Source organism: Lepisma saccharinum, chromosome 3 (assembly GCF_977018435.1).
Source record: "Lepisma saccharinum chromosome 3, izLepSacc3.1, whole genome shotgun sequence".
In the NCBI taxonomy this organism is placed as follows: domain Eukaryota; kingdom Metazoa; phylum Arthropoda; class Insecta; order Zygentoma; family Lepismatidae; genus Lepisma; species Lepisma saccharinum.
In genome coordinates this window covers 124,061,934-124,067,933 of record NC_139231.1, presented here as the reverse complement: position 1 = coordinate 124,067,933, position 6,000 = coordinate 124,061,934, and the positions used below count along the sequence as shown (strand labels likewise).

Here is a 6,000-nt window from a genome sequence, read left to right as displayed (position 1 = left end):
CATTCGATGTTAAGAGTTTTCAAACGAATGCTAAACATTTCCATTCACACAATATTAAGTAGTTAGATAATAACGAAGAAATACAATAAGAAAATAATAGTTTTGCGGGTTAAGTGGTAGAGCAGCCACAGGCTGAATTTCTATCACGAGGACTTCACCAACTTATTTGACAAAAACTGTGTTGATCTTTTAGTTTCTAATACACATCGCTGTTCGTGCGATAAACTATACAATGCAGTGGCCATTAGGAAGCAGTATATTTGAGATTGGTAAAGTTACATCAGTCAATATTGCGTATTGTAGCATCACATAGCACGAGTTGCATGAGCGCGAAGAGCGAAGAACCGGGTAGGAATTCTGCCGCTGTGGTCTGCTTCAGAAGGCAGGAAGGGTCACATGAACCAATCACGGTAGACCTCTCGTACGCTGGCGTAAGAGAGCCCATTTACGCGTGTGCTGTAGAAATGGAAGCTTTCCCTACGTAAAGGCAGCAAGGAATATAGGAGTCCTGTATGCCGAACCTGCTCGGCGTCCGGCCGGGAAAAGCATTGCAAAGAGATGCTAGAACGAGTGTTGAGAGTGGAGCGTTGCAAGCGGATCGCGAAAAATAGCCATTATAATGCCATGAAGGTCAAACATATATGAAATTAGTCACGTTTTACTTTATAATCACAGCATTTAAGCATTTTTGAAATTTTAAATCTGGGAACGCCGGGCGTACGGGCGTACTATAACCTATGCTATAACGCTACGCCACTGATAAGTACCCCCCTTCAAAAATTTGAGGGAATATAATGTACCCCTGTACCCCCCCCCCCCCCCTGTTCCTGAGCCACTGGTGATGTCACCACATATATGATCATGAAAATCTCAGTAATCGTGAACTGAAGAGGATTTGCCAACAGTGCTTGGTGTTTGTTTGTTTGGTCGATATTTTCGAAGTGCAAGCGGGAGGAGGTTTGTTTAGAAATATTTGTAGTTTTAAATTACTGTAAATGAGTATTCTGATCGGAAATTGTAGATTAATATAAAATAGGGTTCACAGATATTTCAGAAGAAAATACGAGACAATTATTTTGTCAAAAGTAGCTCAATGTTATAAAGGTAAAGTGACCAAAACAAAACGGGATATTTTTCATATTTTCCTGAAGGAAAAACGGGACCGCAAAATGTACACATTTTAATATGACAACTGTTTCTTCTTAAATATTTATGATTGAAAACTAAATAAATAAATACTGTGTAAATAACTTACATAATATGGTGATATACACTGCACTCCAGTCCTTTAGAATTAGAAGTTATTAATTTAAATTGGCCGATGGATACCAGTTAGATAAACCGGAAACACATTTAACTCGTTTATTTTGAAATAAAATTCATTTCTACTTACCTCATATACATAGCGGAACATTTTCAACTAGGGATTACTTTTTTTTCAATGAAAAAAGCTTTATTTTTAACATTATAAGTATTTATTGGTCGTTGCTAATTGGCGGCCAAATTTTGACTCACGTTGTCTATCGTCAGCTGATATGCAGTGTTTCCAAACTTATGAATCGATAAATGCCGCACAAACTATTCACAAAAGGTTTTTAAGCGAAAATTGATCCACAAACCATTCACGGAAGGTTAGGTTAGATAAACACAGAAAATTGAATTGGGAAAAAAAAACCGCTCACACGTCATCTTGTAAAACTACCGCATGGTTGTTACACTAACACAGGTTAGGCAAACAGAAAATTAAATTGGAAAAAGAAATTCCGCTCACACGTCATCTTGTAAAACTACCGTGCGGTTGCTACACTGACAGGGGGTTACGTAATCAAATGCACGTAACATTTGATTGACGTAGTCGACGGTGATGGTGGCACGAGCTATCATGCAACGGAGATACATGAATGTCAAAAAATATTTACAGGCCGAATAACTTGCACATTTCGAAAAAACACTTTTCCCAGCTTCAGAAAATCCTCAAGAACTAAATTCCGTAAGTACTTTCTCGTCTTTTCTCCTGTAAATTTCAAGAAATGTGTTTCCGGTATATCTGATCATTACCCCACTTTCTTTTGAACAATATCGAAAAAAGATTGGATGGGCAAAGACAGAAAAAAATCTAATCTTTTGTCTGTTAAAAACTATCAACGAAATTTTACCATATTTTTAATACTTCATTTAAGATTAAGATTAACTGCATTTCATTCAAATTAACAACACAATCATAAATTGAACATGGTATAACTACAAACATACCACAATGGTCTGGATGGCCTAGTGCGGGAATTCAAACTCGGGCAGCAAACCGTCTGCACTATGAATCTGTGGTTCGCATCTACCATAACATGGGAGTCGAACAAACGATATTTGTCGCGTGAGAGTTAATGGAAAATAATCCACAACATAGGCGAAATAATAAGAAAAGTGTATATTTTTTAATCATAAATTGTGATGCAGGTTATGTACGAGATATAATTTTGACAATTTTCTTTTTCAAAACCAGGGACTGTGTTACATGCCGATAAAAACAGCATTAAATATATCAATAAATACACATATACCACAGATGCAATTTCAGTTTCTATAAGACTGCCATCTTTCTCCTTTCAATTACTTTAATACTAAAATTAGCACTTCAAATTACTATTATTTCGTGAGGAAAATTACCCAAAAATCATGTTTAACATGTTGTTTGAATATTTAGCTGCAATCCATCAACAGACATAATCACAAAATAGTTTATGTATTTTTATTATGCCTAATTTAAGAAAAAAATACTCATAGTATATATAATACTCTTCATCACCTGAATACCATTCCGTTAGTTTCTACTGTCTTCTTATTTTGTACTCAAATAACAGAATGAACCTTCACTAAGTTATTCAGCAACATTGTCCCCAAAAATTAACATAAGTTTATAAAAATCACAGTGTCCAGGCCTACACAGGTAACAAATGTTTTCTGTTACCAAAAATGAAAGTTCTGTTTGAGCATTGTAAATTAATCTGCCAAAAAGTACTCTAATTACCTGAAATGTATTACATGTTTAAAGCATACTTGACAATAAATAATTCTGCTGGCAGTGGTAAATGTTTCCTTTTACCCACTGTTTGAGCAATATGCTGTTACTTCTCTCCTTCGGCATTTATTGTCACTTCTGCAGCACACGCACAGACTCTCAGATTTATCAAGATGCCACACAAAGAATGGGGAAAATGAAGCACACAAACTTAAAACGAACAAGTACATGAAAATTACTCTATATATATGCACGTTAAGCTAAAATATGCACTAACGTCCCTTATATGCACAATAAAACTTTACCACACTAATCCACATCAAGTGAAATGGATAAATCCATTGAGAGCATAAGGAAAAAAAATATGCAAAAATCCACCCCCTGGTCATGAGTTATACAAAACCAATAAGTTTTTATAATAATAAAAATAATGCATGGATATCATATCACAGGAAACTGACAACACAGTGATGTGATAAATACTGTACCACATAAAACTACATATCAGTTCATCATAACTGATAAGGGGGGGATTGCATGGGTTTCCCTGCCACCAAAAATGTTATCCCAGCAGAAGAAAATATTTTGAATGGCTGCCAGAGATGTTTTTACCCCCCTCCCCAAAGAAAGTGGAATTAAAGCATACAGTATACTACGGAACAAACACCACTGAAAAATCATTCGGGAAAGGAGTTGGAATCTTTAAGCCAATTACATCCTACTTTGCATCAGAAGTTTTTCAAAAAGCTCCCCGACTAGCTAGGGTGACCAGATATTTATTTATTTATATTTTGAATTATATTATATTATATTATATTATATTTATATTTTTTTATATTTTGAATTATTTATTTATTTATTCAAAGTTTCAGATACAGCACTTTTAAATCCATTTTACACTGAAAACTATAACAAATAACAAGAACAAGTCAAGGTGGTTTAAGGTAAAAACAAGAAAAGTTAAATATAAACATAAGGCATAAACAAGGAAACAAAGATTTACATATTCATTTTTAGGGAAGATCGGAAAATGCTTTCAGGGGCAGAAATGTCTATGTTTGTGGGTAAATTATTGTAGAACTGGGGCAGCCTGTAGAATAGAGCGCGCTGTATAAGAGAAAGCCTAGCTGTGGAGGTGTGGAACAATTCAGTGATTCGGGTCGATCGAGAGGGAACTCTGAAGTTGAATTCTGTAAGAAGAGTATACTCTATAGGTTGAAGGTGCGCATGCATTTTGCTCTTTCACGGGATCCGCAAAAATTCCGCGCGACTTCTTGACAGTCTTATTATCCTGGAAATTATGCAAATTAAAACTTCTTTTTTATTTTACACAAAAAACTATATTTTGTGACTACATAATATCTATTGTAATATTCTGATGCAATTCTTGAATATTCTAAAGCAAATTTATTGGTATGTTGATGCATATAATTGTAGGAGAGTATTTACATACCAATATTGATCAATATTTTGAACAAATTTTAATTATTGCAATTTTCAAGTATCGGTATTGGTGGGAATCTATAGGAGTATTGGTATCGGCTCAGCCCTAATCATTATCATTAAATTCCAATGAATTTGAAATATGTTTTGCTTGTTGATGGAATATGAAAATGACACTTTAAATTGTTCATAGGAAATTCTTGAGTCAAGGAGTTAATACTACAGTTTGTTGACATCTTGACGTTTTCCGTTCTGTGGATTTTAAGGTATTTTTAAGCGTAAAATAATGAATGAAAGGAAAGAGTATATTTGGGGATTTTTGAAAATTGAAAAGAGTATAGAGTATATGAACCTCTAAAAGAGTATAATACTCTTAAAAAGTGTATGTATGGTCACCCTACGACTAGCCTTTGCTCTGTAAATAAACTACAAAAACATGCTGTCATGGCAGTTAAAGTTGATTTCGTAAGCTTTATTCATTTCTCGCTGCACACTGTCATTGAGTTGAACAGGCAATAGAAATTTAATTTATTTCTCTTGTAGTCTACAGTTATTACAATCATAAAAACAGTTTTTTGTTGTGATGTTTCAGGAGAACACACGCTTCCTTCATCAGACATTTAATTTTAGTTTGTTTAAAGATACAGTTATCTTTACAGCATACATTAAAGATAATAACTATCTTTAATCAAACTAAAAATAAATGTCTGATGAAGGGAGCGTGTGTTCTCCTGAAACGTCACAATGAAAAACTGTTTTCTTATGCTTGTAATAACCGTAGACTACAAGAGAAATAATTCTACAATGCAAGCAATGCGTACATACAAGAAAAATTAATAGAAATTTGGTCAAGTTTTCTCATTGTTACTAGTTCAATAGCTCTTTTTTGTGCATGAGTTTGGGTTTCTTTAGAATGTAAATATACTGTTTCTAAATTTTGTGTAAATGGTATCATCAGATTTAATGTCCTAGGTTAGAACCATTGATTTCAGGTGCTTAGAACTGCAAGGCAATAGTTTAATTTACTAACTGATAACTGGGGCTAGGATTTTTATCACCTAATCTCCAAAATATGCAAAATAAAATGTGCTCTTATGAGCTAAAATTATACAAAATATGCACTATAATTTGAAAAATATGCACTATAATTTGAAAAATATGCCCTTATAACTAGACTGTTTCAAACAATATCTAACTTATGCTGAAATATTTTCATATACATACTATTTTTAGTTCACTTTATGGGTCCTGATGAGTTGAAATGCACAATGAATACTTTCTGTAAATTTTCAATTAAAAATGAAAAAGATTTTGCTGCAGTCCAAAAAACAAACCCTGAGTGAATATGGGAGTAAGAAGGAATGCACTAGAAAATATCTATATATATTTCTTGAAAAAGAAAAACATATGCTGAATATGACCGAACATCCATCAAAATATGCTTTATCACGTAGAAATGGCCAAATATGCCAAAATATGCCCTTAAAAAGCACCTTAATTCAATTAGTTTCTTCACAATATGAATTTCTATATATTTAGGG

General features: G+C 33.6%; 1 protein-coding gene across 4 annotated transcripts in view; it reads left to right on the top strand.

Moving 5' to 3' along the window:
* The first annotated feature begins 894 nt into the window (after nt 1–894).
* The window catches only part of LOC145985997 (TBC1 domain family member 19), a 79,032-nt gene continuing 73,926 nt past the window's right edge, over nt 895–6,000 (top strand). Inside the window, exon 1 of one of the 4 annotated variants that reach the window (XM_083120155.1) lies at nt 895–957. The gene's annotated coding sequence lies outside the window, so the exon portion shown is untranslated. Of the gene's footprint in view, nt 958–993; nt 1,105–4,678; nt 4,726–6,000 lie in introns of those variants that run through there. The other 3 variants (XM_083120157.1, XM_083120156.1, XM_083120158.1) reach the window with 3 other exon arrangements.